This window comes from Sapajus apella, unplaced genomic scaffold, assembly GCF_009761245.1.
Source record: "Sapajus apella isolate SASKATOON/1434 unplaced genomic scaffold, GSC_monkey_1.0 scaffold71, whole genome shotgun sequence".
Lineage (NCBI taxonomy): Eukaryota > Metazoa > Chordata > Mammalia > Primates > Cebidae > Sapajus > Sapajus apella.
The window spans coordinates 2,966,420-2,989,400 of NW_022437011.1; the positions used below are offsets into that span (position 1 = coordinate 2,966,420).

The window sequence follows — 22,981 nt, forward strand, 5'->3', positions numbered from 1 at the left end:
GCTCCCATTCTGACCACCATGGGTTGGAGCAGGAAGAGAGAGTGCATTTGAACCATGAGCATGCAATCTACTGGCTGGTTAGTGGCCAGAAATTTTTAGATGCGAAAAAGAAGTTGGGAACATTTTTATCCTCTCACTTTCTCCCCAAAACATGGAAGAAAGTTACCAATTGACAACACACAGAAAGGTGATGTCAAATAAGAGCTAAAGAGCTATGTCACCCATGAACAAATTGAAGTTATGGGGCCATAGACACCATAACCATTTTGAATCACTCTTCAGTTTTAGGTGCCAATAAACCCAGCTCTAGTTAATGCCAACCAAGAAAAAAGGAAATGTAGGTTGGGTGCAGTGGCTCATGCCTGCAATCCCAGCATTTTGGGAGGCCGAGGTGGGTGGATCACTGGAGGTCAGGAGTTTGAGACCAGCCTGGCCAACATGATGAAACCCCGTCTCTACTAATAATACAAAAATTAGCCGGGCATGGTAGTGGACGCCTGTAATCCCAGCTACTTGAGAGGCTGAGGTAGGAGAGTTGTTTGAATCTGGGAGGTGGAGATTGCAGTGAGCTGAGATGGCGCCCTTGCACTCCATCCTGGGCCACAAGAGCAAAACTCCATCTCCATAAATAAATAAATAAATAAATAAGGAAATGTAATTGCTACAAGTTGAAAAAATCAATGATTTCATCTGAACCGAGTCTTTCTCTTTCTTCTGGTTTTATTCTCCTATATGTTTACTTTATTCCAAGATATCACATGAGGGTAAGAAGGAAAGTGAACACATCACTCTACCAACAAATAGAAGTCTTGCATCTCGTTAACTCTAACCAAGTCTATGGGCCCATCCCTGAAGAATTTGTGAGCCCTAAATAGTTTAAGGCTCTAATTCATATGCCCCATCCTTAGAGTAATAAATTGTGTTGTTATATCTTCTCTAAGCACATGAACTCAAAACAAGGGCAGGTGTTCCCTAGAGGAAAACTTGGAGAAGGGTAAAGGGGCATTTGGCAGCAACATCACGTATTCACTACACATCCCTGTAGGCCCCAGTTTCTTTGTAGATTGGTTATAACAATAATCCTTCTCTGCCTCTTGCTTAAGACTGCTGTGAGACTCAAATAGTTCAGTGGATGTAAAAATGCTTCTAAACTATAAAATGTGTACAACACAAGGTGTTATTGCTGAAAGTGCTCGCTATCTCCCCTTCTCAAGAGCACCAGCTCATAATCAAGCTGAATGGCTAGTTTCCAACCTACTGACTGGAACAAGTTTTCTGTGTTCAGTTCCTCTTACAGAATTCAAGAGTACATCCCTAATTTTATTTTGGGCAGCACGTGTAGTTCACAAAACGCAAATGTTCCTCATTTTAATTACCTTCACTGAAGCTTTATGGAGTCATTAATTTTAGTGATACTAAGGCTTTCCCATTATCCACCTCTTCCTTTACTTCTTAAAGTTAGAAGGCATGGATGACTTGCATTTTTGCTGGAACATGGAATGGAAGAGAATAGCTACAGCTCAAAAGAGGAAGGGGCCAAGAAAGCTAACAACTTCTGCATGCTGAAGGCTTCCTTGATTTTGAAATACATACGTTTCAACATTCAGAGAACACTGCATTCCTTGTGTGTCTTCTTTGGGACAGTGCACAGTTTGGAGTAAGATTTGTTAGCTTAGATTGGTGTTTAGATAAGCAACCCTTCAGGAGAGATGGCCAATGGTGAGAGAGGTGGCAGATTTGGAGCCCAGAAAAATCTCTCATGTGGCAACAATAATAATGAACAATAGGGCCTGCTTCTTGGGTTTCTTTGATGTAAAACTGAGCCTGCGTATTCCTGAAAGAAGCTGAAAACGAAGGCACATATGGAAAGGTTCTGATGAGAATTTTGAGTTATATATTGGAAAAATATAGGTGAATTGATCTTTTATAAGTGTATTGGATATCAATCCCATCCTTAGTTCTAAGGAAATTAGATATATACTTATGTCAACTTTTTATATACACCTTGTGTCAACATAAGGGTTATACTTTTTTTTTTTAGATAATCTTTGGAGAAAGAGGGCTTGGAAATCTATCAATTTCCTGATAATCTGCAGGCTGCTGTAGCATAGAGTGCTTTTCTGGGAATAGCAAAATGACACCTGCTCCAAATGGATAAGTACAAGAAGCTGTGCTCTCCTCCAGGCTAGGCAGTGCTGTACCAAGGCTCATGCCTGGCCCTGGATTGGATCCCAGGTACAGGCACAGATGATACACTCACAAACTGAAAACTTGACAGCCTGTGCATCCTAGTTTGTTTGAATTTGGGGATATGAAAGGACAATAGAAACATACCCGTTGTTTTAGGCAGTGTTTTAGGGTGCAGCTCCTTAGGGCAAAAGTTCTTAAGGATGAGCCTTAAAGAGAATTAACTAAAAAGACATTTTAAAACTTGGGTGCATGATCTTCAACCCAAGGAATTTCTACTTAGGATGTCTGGGGTAAGGGCTAGACATGTGCATCTTGAAAATGCTCCCTGTGATATGCTGATGCCCAGTCCTGACTGCATTAGTTATTTCCCTGGCCAGCTTACTGAGATCATTTGATATCTCTCTTTCCTTCCTTTCTTGAGTTTACTGGGTTCCTCAATATGCGGTCAGAAACAGCTTTCTGAGACACCCCTTCTTTCTCCTTAGGAACCCACTCTTCAGTAATCCCTCCCTCCTCTGAATTCTTTTAGCACTTGATCTTGCTCATGCAACACCCATCACAATATTCTGTGTAGTAGTTATTTATGAACATGTCTTATCTCCCAACACATAAGCCCCAAAAAGGCTGAGACTCTGCGACACCCAGAGGTCACCCACTGGAGTCCTTGGATTGCTTTCCGCCTGCGTGTGCAGGCTTATTTTACTTGGCTTTGCAGCATGTTTGAAACTTTTCTTGATATTTGCCAGCATTTAAAACTCAGGAGATATTCCCCCTACTCTCCAATTCTCCTCTAAATATAATGACCATTGTGCGATGATGTTTCAGTTAAAATATTTGAAGACCTGTCAACATGGGCCCCACATTCCTGAGATTGCTACTGTTGAGTGGAGCTGAGGAGCGGTTTCCTCTTTCCTCCTGGGGTGGTGTTCTTCAGTTCACAGTAGCCTCCACCACTCTCTGTTGCCTTACTGGGCTGCTGTGTCATTAACTTTTTCCTCCTGGCATTTGTTGGACATTTGAATTTATAACCCCATTAAGTACTTTTGATTTCTACACAGTATCTGGCTTTTTCTAGGGGCTTCATAAATATTTTTCAAATGGCAAAAACCAAAGTTTAAATACTCCAGGGGATGGGTACTTAAGTTCACGGCTTTCTCTAAACTGCCAGATATGAGTTCATACGAATGAAAAATGTCTATTAGATTTTGTATTGTGGCTTTCCTCAGTTAAGAATTATGAGCTAGTTCCTCATTTCAAGAGCTTTATCTAAATCTCTTTACTCCTCAGCTGCCAAGTAGCTAAGCCATCCTCCTCAAGCCGGAGGAAACGATACTAAACTTGGGTATTTCAGTAAGCAGGTTGTCCTTAACCAGTCTCTCTGAATTTTTGTGTCGTAGCTTGTTATTCGTCAAGGCTTTCAAAGTTGGCTTCATGTAACTCTCCACTGGAAAGTCCCTTGGGGAAAAAGTTTTTGTCTGGAAATACTCCTTTCTTTGACTGCCAGGATAATCATCACTCTTTTAGTAGGAGATATAAATAGAAGAGTGCTTTCAGCACTGATTTTTGAAATTTAAACTCATCTCCTCAGTTGTCTAATTAAAATCCCTTAATGTCCTCCATCCCCATATCCTAAAGTCTAGAATGTAAACCAGTCACAAAAATTTTAGGAGACATGTGAGATAGTTTTAAATTTTATTTGTCTTTATATTTTGTGGTTATTTGCTATTAATGATAAATATTACGTTTTTTTTCCCTCTGTATATAGAGTACAGCGATAATATTTCCCTTAGAAATATTTTAAGCATAACATTAAATTTATTGTAAGAAAAATAAGGAAATATTAGACTTGTTAGAACCAAGATAGGGTAGAAGTGGTAAAGTTGCTCCAAGTGTGACACTTGTTTGGAAAACACTGAACTTTAAGGTAAAGTCTCAGGCCCTCCCTTCACAGGGCACCACCCTCTCCTTGACCTCAGTTCTCCCTTTCCAGCGTACATCCTAATGTAACAGGAACCTTTTATAGTTCCTCAAATATACTGGGTGATTTCCCAGCTTTTCACAATGGTTTCACAAATGCTAGGTCTTCTTCCTGCAGAGCATTTGCTGCGCCTTCCTCTGAGTATCCCCGCTCCCACTGCCCACCTCAGCCCTTTCTTCCCCCACCTGGCTTATGTGACTGGCTCCCTCTCATCCTTCAGTTGCAGCTGCAATGCTGCCTCTTTAGAGAGGATCTCCTGGACCACCGTATAGGAGATGGGTCTTGTCTCCTGTTTTCTATTACAGCCTCCTTCTTCCGCAAGATTGTGTTCTTACCACAATCTGCTAATCTTTTAAAATGTATTTATTCTCACTATGCAGCCACAAAAAGGAACAAGATCATGTCCTTTGCAGGGGCAAGGATGGAGCTGGAAGCCATTATCCTCAGAAAACTAATGCAGGAACAGAAAACCAAACACCCTATGTTCTCACTTACAAGTGGGAGCTGAACAATGCAAACACATAGACGCAGAGAGGGAAACTACAAACTGGAGCCAGTCTGGGTGGGGTGTGGGGGGAGGGAGACAATCAGTAAAAATAGCTAATGCATGATGGGCCTAATATTATATTTAGGTGATGGGTTGATAGGTGCAGCAAACCACCATGACACATGTTTACCTGTGTAACAAACCTGCACATCCTGCACATGTACCTCAAAACTGAAAATAAAATTTAAAAAAAATGTATTTATTTTCTTTATTATTTTATGTATCTCTCACTGCATTGTGAGTTCCTTGAGAACAGAGCCCTTGTGTCCTGTTCATTGCTATACTTCCAATGGTCAGCAGACTGCTGGGCAACGTGGGTGCTCAGTAGATATGTGATGAACGAGTGAATGTTCTTCCTCGCCTTGTACCTTGTTGGGTTTCCTCTCATCCTTCAAGGCCCATCCAGTGCATGAGCTGCTCCTCTGAGAAGACTTCCTGCCCCTTCCTCAACCAACATAGGTAGTCACTCTCCTTTGGGTCCACAAATTATCATCTACACACCACCATTATAGTATCAAATGCAATGATAAAGGTCTCTGCCCCACAAGACCATGAACTTCTTGAATACCCAGCCCTTCCCACTCTGCCCGTATACACAGCATCTAGTGTTCATCCCCTTTTTTTATTTTGCTGTAACTTTTAGGGGTACATGTGCAGGTTGGTTCCACAGATAAATTGCATGTTGCAGGAGTTTGGTTGCAGGATGTTATTTTATCACCCAGGTAATAAGCACAGTATCCAATAGGTACTTTTTCAATCCTCACCCTCCTCCCACCCTCCACCCTCAAGGAGTCACTGGTGTCTATTGTTCCCTTCTTTGTGTCTGTGTGTACTCAATGTTTAGTTCCCACTTATAAGTGAGAACTTGTGGTGTTTGGTATTCTGTTCCCGTGTTATTTTGCTGAGGATAAAGACCTCCAGCACCACCCATGTTGCTGCAAAGGACACGATCTCCTTTTTATGGTTGCATAGTATTCCACGGTGTATATGCACCACATTTTCTTCTAAATTTTATTTTAGGTATAGATGTGCATGTGCATTATAGGTAAACTCACGTCATGGAGCTTTGGTGTACAGATTATTTTGTCACACCTGTGTAGCAAGCATAGCACCGGATAGGCATTTTTTCTGGTCCTCTCCTTCCTCCCACCTTATACCCTCAAGTAGGCCCCAGTGTCTGTTGTTCCACTCTTTATGTCCATGTGTTCTTGTTATTTAGCTCCCACTTACAAGTGAGAACATGTGGTTTCTGGTTTTCTGTTTCTGCATTAGTTTGCTAAGGATAATGGTCTCTAGTTCCATCCATGTTGCTGCAAAGGACATGATTTCATTCTTTTTTTAATGGCTGCCTAGTAGTCCATGGTGTATCTGTACCACATTTTCTTTATCTAGTCTACCATTGATGGGCATTTAGGTTGTTCCTATCTTTACTATTGTGAATAGTCCTACTGTATCTAGCTTTATTAAAGATACTTTCCATAAACAATCATGGTATTTCAGGCAGGGCATGGGCAGACCATCGTTAACAGTTTACAACAACTTTCAAACTCCCTTCTTTGAGGGACTACCACAAATCAGAAAGCCACTATAAAACCCAAGGCAGTCTTCATCTGATGCTCTGAACAGGGAAAGTTTAGAGTGAGGGTTGACATTTTACATTTAGCATATTGTTTAACAACTTTTCACAAGCTGACCCTGACTTTCAGGAAGTGAAATGAAAACTGCAGAATTTATCTGAAGATCCACAATCTAGAAATGGAATCACTGCTCTTTTTCAGGTGCCATCTCAGTGGCATCACTGGCAAGTCCAGATTGCCTGACACACTGGTAACCAATGACTGGGGGTCAGGTCCCAACAGATGTCTGGGCTTAAGGGAGTTAAGTCTATGTTGAAAGACGGAAAGGGAGAAAAGGACACAAAAATGAATGTTTCTCCATACCACAAGGCTTTTGTGTGCCAAGGTAGCCATGTGTGTCAAAGTCAGGGAGCCAAGAGGAAGTCTCTCAAAACTAGAAGGAAAAGGTGTTTTCCCCACATCAGTCCAGCTTTGGAGACATTCTATTAGTCACATATGCTCCTTCCCCCAAAGTAACAATGGTGTGTTCTGTGTGCTAACAACATAGCTTAAAAAAAAAAAAAGTAAAACAAAATTCTGCATTTTTATAAAACTTGATAAAAAAATAGTATTTCAAACTGTACAGTCACCAGAAGTACACAGTTTTCAAAAATGCACACACTTCACTTGGCATCTCCGGCACCTTCAGCTTTCTGTGCACGGTCTGTTTTTCTGCAGGGTTATTCCCTTCCTTGCCAGCATCAGCTTTTCCCTTTTTCCCTTTGGGTACCTTCCCTACCTTCTTTGCAGGGGCCTTTTTAGGCTTGGGCTCTGGCTTTGGAGGAGCAGGTTAAGCAGACAACCTCGAAGATCTTCTCTGTGGCTCGTCCTTCACCTTGGCTTTATCTCCTTTAGCATCCCCTTCAGCCTTTCTCTTGGGCATGGTGGCGGTGGGACTTAGGCGCTGGGCACGGGATGCGGTGGTGCATGGGCTTTGGTCGGTCCGGGAGTCATTTTGCTCTTCTTCGCACTGTTCACAAGAATGTCTTTATGGTGGAATAATTTATGTTCCTTTGGGTATATATACAATAACAGGATTGCTGGGTCGAATGGTAATTCTATTTTTATTTAATAGTTCTTTGAGGAATGGCCACACTGCTTTTCACAATGGCTGAACTAATTTACACTCCCATCAGCAGTGTGTAAGCATTCCCTTCTCTCTGCAGTCTCACCAACATATATTTTTTTCTATTTTTAATTATAGCCATTCTGGTTGGTGTTAGACAGTATATCTCATTGCAGTTTTGATTTGCATTTGTCAAATGATTAGTGATGTAGAGCATTTTTCCATATGCTTGTTGGTCATGTATATGTCTTCTTTGAAAAAAATGTCTGTTAATGTCCTTCACCCTTATTAATGGGGTTATTTTTTGCTTATTAAGTGTTTTATAGATACCGGATATTAGAACTTTGCAGATGCATAGCTTGCAAATATTTTCTGACATTCTGTGGGCTGTTAAGTCTTTGATAGTTTCTCTTGCTGTGCAGAAGTTCTTAGTTTAATTAGGTTCCATTTGTCAATTTCTGTTTTTGTTGCAATTGTTTTGGCATCCTCATCATAAAATCTTTGCCAGGGCCTATGTCTAGAATGGTATTTCCTATGTTTTCTTCAAGAGTTTTTATAGTCTTAGGTTTTACATGTAAGCATTTCATCTGTCTTGAGTTTAATTTTTATATGGTGTAAGGAAGGTGTCTAGTCTCAATCTTCTGCACATGTCTAGCCAATTATCCCAGCACCATTTATTGAATAGGGAGTCCTGTCCCCATTGCTTGTTTTCATCAGCTTTGTCAAAGATCAGATGACTGTAGGTGTGTGGATTTATTTCTGGGCTCTCTTTTTTGTTCTATTTCTCTATGTGTCTGTATTCATACCAGTTCCATGTTGTTTTGGTTACTGGAGCCTTGTAGTATGGTTTGAAGTCAGGTAATGTGATGCCTCCAACTTTGTTCTTTTGCCTAAGGATTGTTTGGCTATCTGGGCTTTTGTTTGTTTCCATGTGAATTTTAGAATTTTTTTTCTAGTTGTGTGAAGAATGTTATTGATAGTTTGATAGGAACAGCATTTAATCTGTACATTGCTCTGGGTAGTATAGACACTTTGGCAATATTGATTCTTCCTATCCATGAGCATGGAATGCGTTCCATTTGTTTATGTCATCTCTGATTTCTTTTAGCAGTGTTTTGTAATTCTTGTTGGAGATGTCTTTCCACCACCCTGGTTAGCTGTATTCCTAGGTATTTTATCTTTTTGTGACTATTGTGAATCCAATTGCATTCTTGATTTGGCACTCAGCTTGGGAATTATTGGTGTATGAAAATGTGACTAATTTTTGTACTTTTTTTATCTTGAAATTTTGCTAAGTTAGTTATCAGATCTAGGAGCTTTTGGGCAGAGACTATGGCGTTTTCTAAGGATAAAGTCATATTGTTTGCAAACAGAGATCATTGGACTTTCTCCCTTCCGATTTGGAAGCCTTTTATTTCCTTCTCTTGCCTGATTATGCTGGCTGAGACTTCTAGTACTATATTGAATAGGAGTGGCGAGAGAGGGTATCCTTGTCTTGTTTTTGTTCTCAAGGGAAATGCTCCCAGCTTTTGCCCATTCAGTGTGATGTTGGCTGTGGGTTTGTAATAGTTGGCTCTTATTATTTTGAGGTATGTTCCTTCAATGCTTAATCTTCAGTTTGCTGAAGATTTTTAGCATGAAGCTATGCCCAATCTTATCAAAAGCCTTTTCGGTATCTATTATCTACAGTTTTTGCTTTTAGTTCTGTTTATGGGATGAATCACATTTATTAATTTGTGCATGTTGAACCAACCTTGCATCCCAGGGATAAAGCCTGCTTGATCATGGTGAATTAGGTTTTAGATGTGCAGCTGAATTTGGCTTGCTAGTATTTTGTTGAGGATATTTGCATAGATATTCATCAAGGATATTGGCTTGAAGTTTCCTTTTTTTGTTGTTGAGTCTTTGCCAGGTTTTGGTATCAGGATGATGCTGGCATTGTAGAATGAGTTAGAGCGAAGTCCCTCTCATCAATGTTTTGTGACAGTTCCAATAGGAATAGTACTGGCTCTTCTTTATATGTCTGGCAGAATTTGGCCGTGAATCAATCTGGTCCTGGGTTTTTACTTGTTGGTAGGATTTTTTATTACTTATTCAATTTAGGAACTCATAATTTCTCTGTTTAGAGTTTGATTTTTTTCCTGGTTCAGTTTTGGGAGGTTGTATAATTCTAATATCCTCTATTTCTAACATGATCCTACTCATGTTAAAGAAAGCCATCTACTTCTAATGACTTTATTTGTATCCGGAGCTGACTGGAGTTGGAAGTGAGGAAGAATAGCGAAGATGATGTGAAAACAGCTGCTAGCGTTTGTGGAATGTCTGAGCTATGTATTCATGGCTTGTAGATGTGCCCATAAAACTATCTTAGTATTTTATTTCTCTATGCTTACGTCTGCAGAAAAAAAACAAACTTCACCATCTAGTGGTAGAAACCTTGAACTGCAGACATACATTCACCATTCCCTTATTCTTTATCCCACTTAATAGCTGTTTATTGACCGATCACCCACTTAGTATGTGCCATGAATTGACCCAGACAAACCTCTGTTCTTCTTTAGTCCCTCATGTATTGATCACTTTCTATGGGTTGAGCATGTTGTTTGGAGCTTTGACGCTTGCAGTTTGGTGTTGACAGTTTTAGGTAAACAGACCCAAGGGAGGTCAGGTTTTTTTGGTGCAAAGGGCAAAACCTGGCGTCTCTGGGCCTCATACAACTTGCTGTTTTGGCCTGATTACTAACTATTAAAAATGTAAACAAGCTGGGGAGATTTAGAACTTAGAGGATTTCACAGATGCATGCGTACACACCCCACAAGGACTTGAGGATTCTCTGGGACAGTCACGAGATCTGGCTGCTGCTGCTGGCATTCTTACATTTTGGCAATTGGCTGGAGCTGAAGAACAGCTGCCCCTTGACACGGCTGCTCTGTCAGATCCACATTAGCTGTTCCGTCCACTCACTTATTTCAGTTTGATGTCTTTTTCGAGGCATCCAGACATTTGCTGGATTTTGATTCTCCACGTTTATTCCTAAGGAAACATATCGCCAAATCTCTCCAATCTTTCTGCCAATGAAGTCCAGTTTCCAGAAGAAGTAATGATAACTGCACAACTATCAAGGGATAATATACTTTAACCCTGAGATAGATTAAGGGCCATTTATTTGCCTGGGCTTCTGTTACTGTGAAAAATCATCTTTTTGCTCAATGTCCTACACTTGGTTACTTCCCCTTTCTCCTTGCTCGGTAAAACAGAAGGCTCTTTTAGAGATTTTGACTGTTTCTCCTTATTATTTATGCAAAAGATATTTAATGAGCACTTCCTAAGTGCTCGGACCTCTGCTTCATGCAGGACATGTATCTGAGAAGGGGACGGACATGGCCCTAACGGTGGTAGCAATGTGGCTGTTATGAAAGATGATGATGTCATGGGAACATACAGAAGGAACACTGTACCTAACACGGAAATGAAAATAGGATCAAGGGGATGTTCTTGGAGAAATTTAATGTTGAAGCTCCTAGACCTTGAGATCAGTAGTAATTTGCCAAGGAGGGAGAATCCTGCACAAATGCCCAGACCAGATTCAAGAGAGTTGTGGGGCATGGAAAGGAATGGAATAGTGTCCTTGAGTTCTGCTGAGGAGCACAGACTTTATCTGGAGAGTCAGGAGGAGCAAAGAGAGCTTATGAGCAAGGGACTGAATAGTTAGGTCTGTGTTTTTAGAACATCACTCCATCTCTTAAAACTTATTTTAAGGCCGGGCGTGGTGGCTCATGCCTGTAATCCCAGCACTCTGGGAGGCCAAGGTGGGAGAATCACGAGGTCAAGATATCGAGACCATTCTGGCCAACATGGTGAAATCCCGTCTCTACTAAAAATACAAAAAAATTAGCTGGGTGTGGTGGCACACGCCTGTAGTCCCAGCTACTTGGGAGGCTGAGGCAGGAGAATTGCTTGAACCCGGGAGGCAGAGGTTGCCAGTGAGCCGAGGTCGCGCCACTGCCCTCCAGCCTGGTGCCTGGTGACAGAATGAGATTCTGTCTCAAAACAAATAATAACTTATTTTAAGAGACTTGGTTGAGAGCTAGGGCTCTGGTTCCTTTAGACACTTTCTAGTTCCGTTTTATAAGGGACAAGTTTGTTGTGAAGGACTCCAGGAGAGGAATCTTCAACATCCACTCTGCTGGCTGTTGCCCCGCCCCTGGGGCCTCTCTTCTTTTGCCCTTTAGATTCTTATTTTTGCTCTGCTTTCCTTGTAAATATCTCTGTTTTCTCTGTCGTTCCCTCATCGCTTTCCACGTAATTCAAGCATCTTCCTGGAGCTGCTGAGGGTTTCTGGTTGCCTGGAGAACCACAGCAACAATGTCATGAACTCCCCCACCCATCCCAGGGAGCCCTTCGATCAAAAAGTCAGCTTCAAAGCCTAGTTGGAAGTAGTCAATGCAAAGCCAAAAGTCAACAAATATTTCTCCAGAGTCTTGGCACCAGAAGGTCTTTCTCCTGATCCTTTTGCTCAATTCCCAGCTGGTTAGCAGCTTGAACTTCTGCCTACCCATCCCCTTTCATGGCAGGTCCCAAATGTGCCGTAAGATTATTGAAGAGACTAGGAATAGAGACTTAATACTGAGAAGACACTTAAGCAATTGATCCTGTCCCCTATTTTATCAAGAATCCCTTCCCGCTTCCAGACTTCCTGACTTTTGAAATGAACTAGTATAGGTGCCTGACACTCCTGGTTCTGGTTTGAACACCTAAAGTCACTGGCTATGTGAACTTGGAAAACTTCTTTCACTTCTTTGGGCCCTGGTTTCCTTTTCTGCAGAGTGAGAATAATAATCCCTGCTCTGCCTACTTCACAGGGTTATTTTGAGAAAGAGAAAATGACTCTATAGTTGCATTCGATCATTTACAAAAACATATATTGATTACTCAGCCATGTGCCAGTTACCGGGGGATGAAAGCTCTTGTTAAACGGTAACATGTTATACAAATATCACATTCTCAGATGTAGAAGACTCATCACCAACTGAGTCAGACCCGGTGTGTTTGTCCTGCTTCCCTCACCTGTCCTGCCTCCAATTAGGTTCCTAGGTATTGCTCATGCATAACGTTCAAGGCAAAGCTTTAGCAAGAGCCATAATACATAAAAGTATTGACTAGCGTTAGAAAGAGCTATGGTGACAAGGCCTCTGTGTATTTGAAAGCTTCCTTAAGTCCTGCTGCAGAATGCCGTATGTGATAAGACGGTCCATCACAGTTTTCCTGTTTTTCCCGTATTGACAAGTAACACCTGAAACAATGAACAAAGAGGAGCTAGTGCTACGTTCTGAAGATTGCCAGCAATAGCTGGAGCCAGAACGCTGTTCCCCCAACAAATCCCCAGGGCTTCTTAAAAGTCAAAACTGGCCCTGCTACCATGAGACTTTCTGCTTTCTCCTCCCTCCTGCTTTCTAGGCTATGTAAGCAGAAGTCTAGGAAAGGAGGAAAGACAGGGAGAAGGAGTCACTACAGGAGTGAGACTGGATGGAGGAAAGTGTTCATGGAAGTATCCATAGGTTTTAGAGTCCCAATGGGAAACAGATGGGATCCTCAAATCAGAACAATTAAGAGAAGGTTTGCTTATAAGGAGGGGCCACAGAGGCTGATGCTGTCACCCAGGGGTAGTGGCAGCAGAGCTGTTTCTACTTCTAGGCCCAAAGGGATGAAAGGAGGGAATTGCATTAAGAACCAGAAGGAGAGAGCCATCTCCAGATCTTTTAGAATTTTTTTCCAGTGGTTAGGCAAGAAATAATGGTGGGCCTAATATAGAAGTGTCAGGAGAGTCAGAGAAAAAAGTGAAAATATGAGAGCTATTTTGAAAACAGACTTACCAAGACTTGCTGATGGAATGAATTAAGAAGAAAGAGAGAGAGGAGAAAAAGGTAACTTGAAGGTTTCAGGCTTGGGCAGCTGGGTTTTGCTTGGGAACATGATAGGTGGGTGGGTTTGGGCTGGAGGATCCACACTCAGTTTTGGACCTGCCAGGTTGAGATGAAAACATCTAGGTGGAGGTGTCTAGCATTCTGTTGGATATGACATCTGAGGTCTCAGAAAAGAGACCTCAGCTGGGGATGCTGAGCTGTATGTGAACAATAATAATTACATGTGTTAAAGGCTGTCACGTAAGATGTCCAAGATGCTGAAAATCTGATGCTTAGTGAGTGAAGAAACCAGCTCTTGGCATTTTGAAAGCTCTTTCACCAGCTAGAATGACGATCATTAAAAAATCAGGAGACAACAGATTTTGGAGAGGATGTGGAGAAATAGGAAAGCTTTTACACTGTTGGTGGGAGTATAAATTAGTTCAATCATTGTGGAAGACAGTGTGGTGATTCTTCAAGGATCTAGAAGTAGAAATACCATTTGGCCCAGAAATCCCATTACTGGTTATATACCCGAAGGATTATAAATCATTCTACTATAAAGACACATGCACATGTATGTTTATTGTGGCACTGTTCACAATAGCAAAGACTTGGAACCAACCCAAATGCCTATCAATGATAGACTGGATAAAGAAAAGGTGGCACATATACACCATGGAATACTATGCAGCCATAAAAAGGAATTAATTCATGTCCTTTGTAGGGACATGTATGAAGCTCGAAACTGTCATCCTCAGCAAACTGACAGAAAAACAGAAAACCAAACACCGCATATTCTCAGTCGTAAGTGGGTGTTGAACAGTGAAAACACAAACACAGGGAAGGGAACATCACACACTGGGGTCTGGGGGGTGGAGGGCTAGGGGAGGAATAGCAGGGGGTGGGGGAATTGGGGAGGGATAGCATTAGGAGAAATAGTTAACATAGATGATGGGTCAATGGATGCAGCAAACCACCACCATGGCACATGTATACCTATGTACCAAACCTGCACGATCTGTACATGTACCCCAGAACTTAAAGTATAAAAAAATTTTTTTTTTAAAAAAAAAGAGAAAAATTGTCTTTGCTGCCTTGGAATTATGGCCACTCCTAAAAGAGATAATACCATTATGCTCTCTTATGCTAATTACTATCCACAAAATAGCTGTTTTGCAGTAGAGGGAATTGAGGTTCAGAGATGTGTACTAGCTAGGATTATTATCTTTGCAAGTGACCAAAAGTGCTGTTTAAACCAGTTTAAATGAGCAAAGCAATTCATTGGCTTAGATCCAGAGGTGGCTTGTGGTTTGGGGCACAGTTTGATCTAGAAGTTCACAAAATGTCATTGAGACACAGCGTGTCTACTTTTATATTCACCCTGCTTTTCTACATTTATGTATTGACTTTACTTCAAGGCTGGCTGTTTCATGACAGCAAGATGGTTACAGAAACTCCAAGCCTCACATGCTCATGACCTCGAATCTATTGAACAGATAACCTTTCTCCCCAGAAGTCCTATTATAGGTTTCAAGTCTTTTCATTGGCTCTAACTGGGTCCTGTTCTCAGCCCTGGCCCATCACTGTGGCCAGAGGGATGGGATCTGCCAACTGGGGAAAGGGTCAGTCCCACCCAAACATTATGATTTCATAATAAAGGAGGGGTGTATCCACAAGCAAAACACGGGGCTTAGCTCAGGTGAAGGAAAAATAAAATCCAGTGATCCAGGAAGAAAAGGATCTGTTTGAAGTCACCTAGTTTGTTAGTAACAGGCCAAAGCTAGATCTCAGGAGTTCACCCCATTTACTTTCTTCCACACTCTATTGCCACTTGTTTGCTTTGTTTCCATCAGTGTTCCCAGAGACTTTAGGTGGTCAGAGGCCAGGAATGGGTTAACAGCAAGAAGAGTAGTGATAAAAAACATCCAAGAGATCCCAGGTCATTCAGGATCTTTCTCTGGCCCAGGGTCACCAGTTGGCCCAAGTTGAACTAGGGAATGATAGCGGAAAGGCACTGCCCTAGGTGGTGGGCAGGAGGACTGGTGGTGGGCAGGAGGACAGGAGAGCTGGAGAAGCTGCTGGAGACCCTGCCCCAGCCCGCACTCTCCTGGCCTGGCAAAAGTCAGACCTCAACAGCCAGGGGACTTAGAAGACCTGCAAAGGGAACCCACCCACAGAGGTTTCTAAAAGCATCCAGTTCATTATTCACTGCCAGGTTGTTCCATGTGACTTTGTCATTTTTTTCCTGCCTTCTCTGTCACAAAGTTTTTTTGGTTTTGGTTATTTTTAGCCCAGTGCTGGCCCTTGGGGACTATCAAATCCAACTTTCTTGTTTCACAAAAGAGAGAAATGAGACTCCGTGTTTGAAAACGAGTTGATTAACTTCACACACTTCCTGTCAGAGCCATCCTCCCACCCATGTCTCCCGACTTCCAGCCCAGGGATGCCGCTGTACCTGGTTGCCTCCACCTATCTCTTAATAATCTCAGTAAAGTGCCTGACTGGCCTCCGCCTTGTTAAAGATCAAATGGTCTCCCAGGACTCCCACGTGCAAATAATTTTTACCTTAGAAATACAGTGGGTTCCCAAAGAAGATTTGCAAGTCAGTCTTTGGAAACTCAGAAACACAATTTCCCTAGGAAGATGGGTTTATGTGTTTATGGGTTCTAGTCTCACTTGCAAATCCCATAGAACCTGAGATAATACATGCCAACGTGAAAATCAGTAACACATGACTATTAATTCTTGTGTCTCCTCTTAAGGATTGAGGACGGAACCACACTTTGCACTTCTCTATAGAAAGGCTTTAGGGACCTCCGTGGGATATTTATTCTTTGGGAATTAGCTTGCAATCAGTCTGAGACCCACTTATTTTCTTCGTTCTTTGAAGGATGGCTTCACTTTTCCTCAGGACTGGCTTCAACAGCTCATGATTTGTGTTACACAGGGACCCACACTCAGAAGGCCCTGCATGTGGTTTAATGCTCTGCTGTGGCCATCTTGAAATCCTGAATAATTTTTTTTTTGAACGTGTGTTCTATACGTAAAATCCAATGAGGCAATGGAGCATGCATGGGACCAGAGGAAACAGATGTAATCTATGTGTCCACTGCCATTCCTTGCCTCCCCATTCACATATAACACTTAGGATGCCCTGGACACAGAAGTCAACTGTACCCAGGACACATGGAATAGAGTGAGAATCGCAGTGAATATGGAGTAAGTTTGTTACATCTACTGAGTAAATGGGGACACTGACAGCCCCGAGAGGTCATGCTTTCTGTTCAGTGGCATTCTGAGAAACACAAACGGCCAAGTATCCCTTTCATATCCTTTCTGATTCAACATACTTCCGTGTGTTAACCACCTGCTGAAGCTGAAAATGGTGACATAGAAGGAAAGGGAAATGTGGACCACCCATAGTGTCTTCTCATTCAGGGCTTTCCTTACTTGTCAGTAAGCAGAAAACAGATAGTGTTGGTAGGATACACACATGTCAAGAAGTAAAATAAAAACAGTTGAGTTTGTTTTTCTTGGCAGTATTTCCACAGTTCTGACGAGGAGGAGATACCTATGCATGTGTAAACTACAAAATACAGATGATGTAATTTCAGTGATTCTACATCAAGCTAAATGCGCTGACATTTAACCTAATATTTCAATGTTATATTTTAAAATGAATATTCTACAATATAAAGATGAGTGGTAACGTCGATGCTGATAATTTTAAATTGTTCTTAGAGCTACATCGCATAGCAAAGTAAAAACACTGGGATGAATAGAGAAGGAAGCCAAGGAAGAAAGAGAAATCTTTATATTTTGTATTTTTAACAGCAGGTTTTTTCCTACTTTTAGAGCAAGGAACGCCACATTTTGATTTTCCCTGTACTCTGCAACACAGGTAGTCATCCCTGCCTCTCTCGCTTCCGTATTTACCTTCTCAAATTCTGTTGCTTCAATGGAATAGCTGGAATGTAACTTGCCATTTCGATCCACCATTAGTGCCTCTTTTAAATATTAAGCTGTCGCTTTCGCTTACTCCTATTTGATTTATAAAGGTCTGTATTAGGTTGCTTGGGCTGCCATAACCAAGTACCATAGAGTGGGTGGCTTAAACAACAGAAATTGATTTTCGCACAGCGGTGGAGGCTGGACGTCTAAGAGCAAGGTGTGGCCAGGTTTGGCTTTTTTTGAGAATTATTTTCTTGGCTTGAAGACAGTAGCCTCATGCTCTGTGCTTGTGCACTCCTAGTGTCTCTCTGCGTGTCCACATTTGCTTTTCTTATAAAAACACCAGTTAAATTGGATTAGGGTGCACCAATATGACCTCATTTTACCTTAATTCCCACTTTAAAGGCCCCATTTCCAAATATGGTCACATTCTGAAGTACTGGGGTTAGGCCTGCAGCATATAAATTTGGAGAGAAATACAATTTGACCCACCACAAGGACATTCCCACTTTTTCTTTTTATAATAGCCTCGAGAAAGCAGCCAGGACACACATTCTGCAAGCCCATTCATTCATTCAACAAATATTTACTGAGTACTTACTAAGTGCTAACGCTGAAGATTTAACAATGAAGAGGACAGTCAGCTTCCTGCTCTTGTGGAAATTAGGTTCTAGTGGGAGAGACAGACAAAACATAATAACAAATAAACAATCACGGACTGTGAGAAGCACAAGTAAGATAATATAAATAGTGCTGTGGCGGAAAATCAAGTGAGTGAGATTTTTGGTAGGGCCATCAGGGAGGGCCTCTCTGAGGAGGTGACAAACAGCTGATTTAAACATTGAAAAAGATTCCTTAATGCAAAGAGCTTGGGAGAGGAAATCGCTCAGCAGAGGAAATAGCAAATGCAAAGGCCCAGAGATGGGAAAGAGCTCAATATGGGAAAGAGTCTCGACAGTGAGCAAATGCCAGGATAGTTGGGGTATCAAGTATAATGTGGATCATGGAGTGAGATGGCAGGAGCAGGATCAGGTGGAGGCCTCCTCTGCCTTAGTTAAGGAGTTGAGAATTTTTTGAGTGCAAAGGGAAGTCACAGAAAGGTTGATGAGGGTGGCGTGATCTGTTCTGCAGTGTGGGGGATGGATTGGCAGAAGGAAAGAGTGGGAGATGGGGAAACTGAGTCCTACAGGCACTCACATACCGGCTGTCATTGACACAAGTTCCAAGTGGCAGGACTGGGCAGGTACTTGCATTACAGTACTATAAAGGTGGAGCAGGGCGCCCTCTGCTGTTCCATGTAATTCTTAACCCACGTTGATGGCAAATCTAGGAAATTAGGGAAGAAAACTTCCCAACTCTTAATTATGGAATATACAGGAATTCGCTAATCACATTTTCAAAATACATACCAAAATTTTGAGGCAAAGAGAAGGGGGCATGAGGAAGCTCCCAAATAACATGTTGACTGTTCTTAGGAAAAGCTGGGTTGAAGATGAAATAGACTGGCCTTTTTATTTTTAAGAGTAATTAATCATTTTAATTACTCTTGCTGTTTTCTAAAGAAGCATACACACTCATTATAAAAAAAATCAGACAATACACCAACAAAAAAGCAACACGTTACTCCATATTTTACCATTCAGAAGTAACAAGTGTATCCAATGAATATTACTTTAGAATCTTTCTGTGCCTGTGTATGTATACACATACACTGGAAAAAGATGTCGTCAGTAGAGATCCCTCTAAAGTTAAAAACATTACTACAGCAATTTTAAAAAAAAGACTCATTATTTTAGACACACATTTCAATTTTACATGTTAGAGATTGTGTCAGTGTTGTGAAACAGTGTCATAAAACATTTATAACTCATTGCTTTGCTTTGCAATTTTTCTTAGCTCTGCAATGTCTTCTTCCATCTTCTTTATTTTATAATTTATCTTAGAGGCTTTGTTTTACGGAAATCATATTCTTAATGAACTCTTCCCTGTTGGCAAATGTTTTCTGCACAGGGTCAGGTAGTATATATTTTAGTCTTTGTAGGCTAAAAGAACTTGGTCACAACTGCACAGCTCTGCTATTACAGCGTGAAAGCAGCCAGAGAAAATATGTAAAGGAATGAATGTGGTTGCGTTTCAATAAATGTTTACTTACAAAAACAGGAAGTGGGCCACATTTGGCCCACAGGTTGTAGTTTGCTGACCCCTGTTACAAAAGATAAGATAATCATTGTTGACTCTTCCTTCCACCTCACTCTTTTCCAGGTTTCGCTTATTTTCACTTTGTTAGGACTGAATGATAAATTCCCTTATACTACGTTCAAGGCCACACAGGATTAGCCTTAGCTGTGAAATGAAATAAACATGGTGTTCCACATGAGTTCTTTTCATCACAGCTTTTTCACTCCAGTTCTTTATTATTTTTCATCTCTTGTTCAATTGGGTTACTTTCCAGTTTTGTTTAGTTTGGTTTAGTTTCAAAAAGAGTTCATGAGTGTTAAATTTCCCGAGCTCTTCCATGTCAAAAAATATCTGCCTTTTATCTCTGCGCTTGATGACACCCTAGCTTGGTATAATATTTTTGAATCACATTGTTTCTCTCAGAAGTGTGTGGTCATTAATTCATGTCCCTTGGCACTGAAGTTGCCATGGCAAAGCCTTGAAACCACCTGACTGTTTTTCCCCTCTAGTGACTGACGTGCCTTTTTCTGCCCAAATGTCTAATGTTTTTCTTTATTCTTAACATTTAATAATTTAACCAGGAAATTTCCCAATTTAGGCCGTTCTGTACCAATTTTCCTTGACATAAGCTGTCCTCTTTTTTATTCAAGATTACCGTTCTTCTTTTCAGGAAATTTCTTTGAATTCATTTTTTTCTTCTTATACTCTAAGGATGTCAGTTGTCTTTGTGTTGGATAGTTTTATTCTCTCTGTATCTATCTTTACTGTAATTGTTTGTCTTTTCATCCTGCATTGCCTGTGAATATCCCCAGCCATCTCTCCATGACACTTTCAGCTCCATTTTCTTTACTTTACAATATGTAACTTATTACATTTATACCTCATTCTTTTGGTTTTCTATTTTTCTTAGCTCCACAGTGTCATCTCGCATCTTCTTTATTTTATAATTGATCTTAGAGGCATCATTTTCTTAATGAACTCTTCTCTGTAATTAAGTATTCAAAAAGAACTTGCACTTCACCTTTGAGTTTTATTTTCTTCCTGAGGGGTTTTGGTTTTGGTTTTCATTTTGTTTTGCCTTTTTCTTGCTTACTATTTATTTTTGTAGTAGTAGATTTGTATAATTTTGTACTGTTTCTTTTCATTGTGCTCACACTTAAGAGGGAACAGTTTTGTTCGTAGTTTCTGTAAAATGACGTGGATGGACTCTCCTTGATGTCTTTCTCACATTATCTGGAACTATTTTGTCTTCCCCTCATCAAAGAATCAGTTTCAAAGGTAGATGTAGCTTTCGATTTATTTTTTAATTAAAGCATATTATTTTGAATTCTCAGTATTTTGTTGACTACCTTTGCTCGTGGAGAAGAGCTGGTCTTAGAAGTTGTACCAGTCATATCAGAATCTTTCTTTTTGTGGATGCCAAGCCTTATGGTTCAAACAATGTCCTTTTCTCTCTTGCTGCTGATGTATTATTTGCCTTAAGAAATAACCATTTCAAGGCCGGGCGTGGTGGCTCACGCCCGTAATCCCAGCACTTTGGGAGGCCGAGGTGGGTGGATCACGAGGTCAACAGATCGAGACCATCCTGGTCAACATAGTGAAACCCCGTCTCTACTAAAAATACAAAAAATCAGCTGGGCATGGTGGCGCATGCCTGTAATCCCAGCTACTCAGGAGGCTGTGGCAGGAGAATTGCCTGAACCCAGGAGGCGGAGGTTGCGGTGAGCCGAGATCGCGCCATTGCACTCCAGCCTGGGCAGCAAGAGCGAAACTCCGTCTCAAAAAAAAAAAAAGAAAAGAAAAAAGTAACAACCATTTCATCAGTTGGGGAAAGAAGTTTCTGTGATCTTGTTTTGCTTTGGATCTTCACGTGGAGTTGGGTGTTAAAAAGCAAAAGCCAGTGCATTTTTGCAAGGAATTAGTTATGAAAAGAAACAGACCAGATGGTTTTTGATTTCTTTAGCTCCATATACTGAGATATGACTATTATGACAACAGAGGTCGCCCAACCATTGAAAATTACCAAGTTCAACAATTTAATAGTAAGAGGCATTGGAATTTTCATACCACTAGAGGGCAGATCTTGGCCACAATTGCACGTAGTCACAGTAAACAGCTATTGTCAAACGAATTGTACTGGAGCGCCTTTAAACTTTTACAAAAATGTGTGAAAAGGACAAACTCTAGGGAAATGGAGCTCAAATTATCTGGCAGTCCGGGGCTACTCGTCTGTAAGAAGGGTCCCATGATTCTCTATTTTGCTGTCTGTATCCATCTCCCGTGAGGTGTTCACTTTTGCCAATCCCCACAAGCCAACCATGCTGGAAAATTGATAAAGCATACCCAGATCCTCCATTTGCTGTGCTATTTTCCAGCTGGCGTGTAGAAATTTGAAACAACTTGCCCAGAGCTACAGCTGCTCATTTCATAAATGGTGAAGACCTGAAATGGAGCCCACCTTGCTGGCTTTTGTGCCTTCTGAATACCTCTCCCGGACAGTAAGCTCCTGTCACTGATACTTCACTTCTAGCATTGAAGCCACAAGAGAAGCAATGCCAGCAAGAGATGAATTAAAGTCCTCCCTTTAGCCCTCACTGTTGGTAGCTCCCTATGGCACTCTGATTCATTACTCTGGAGAAACTTTTGTGACCCAAAGATAAGCCTCCTTACTACAAAGATAATAGAAATCTGCTTTTGCTGCCAAGGATGTTCCATTTGTCTCTCAGACTGGGTCTTGCTGCTGAAGGTAACATTAGCCAGCATAAACTTTCAGCTTGCTTCTTACCAAATTCCTTCTTACATCACTCATCATCCTTCACCAGGGAATTCGAGTCTTATTTTTCTCTCCTGGACTACTTTCCTAGCCTTACGTCTTTGGTGAGACATTACATCACATACATGTAAGACAGATGCCTGCATTTCCCCCTACTGAGGGAAGCTCTGAACCCACGATGTCAGTAAAACCCTGCTAAAGGTTTCAGATAGAGAAATAAGTTATGTACTCTGTCAGTAACACAAATTGGGAGTATCATTAATATGACTGCCCTTACAAGAAGAAACATTTTATTTTCTTTATGTAGATTTAGTTTGGCTATCCCAGAAAAATCACTATTTTCTCTTGGGAAATATGTTGGCTTAAATACTATTAGATCTTCCAGAGAACTGACCCCTCCCAAAAGGCAGCAGGCAGGTCTGATGCTTGGTTTCAGCTGAGCTGTAAACATGATCTGCAGCTGGTGGGATTTAGTTCACTGTGGATTAAAGTGTTCAGTGTTCCCCAGTCAAATAAACATATGTAGAGAACTGTACTTTCTAGTGACCTTGTCTGGAGCCCAGAATAGTGGAAAGGAAATATTTTTATTGTGATTTATTCTATCACAGAAATAAATTGGGCATTAAATTAGGGAAAGGGGTAGGTTTGCTTGCTAATTTCTCTGGGGCTGAAGGGGGTAAAAGTTTGGACTCAATGGGCAAAAAAGAAAATAAAGTTCTTATAGGGGAGGTGAGCCAGCCCTTGAAAGGAAGGGAGGAGGAAAAACTCTCAGACCT

General features: G+C 41.1%; 1 long non-coding RNA gene across 1 annotated transcript; it reads left to right on the forward strand.

The window, feature by feature from the left end:
- Positions 1-7,140: 7,140 nt before the first annotated feature.
- LOC116531673 lies at positions 7,141-22,624 on the forward strand. Its single transcript, XR_004260515.1, has 3 exons — positions 7,141-7,221; positions 11,368-11,373; positions 22,612-22,624. It is a non-coding gene; the product is annotated as an uncharacterized LOC116531673 (long non-coding RNA).
- The last annotated feature ends 357 nt before the right edge of the window (positions 22,625-22,981 follow it).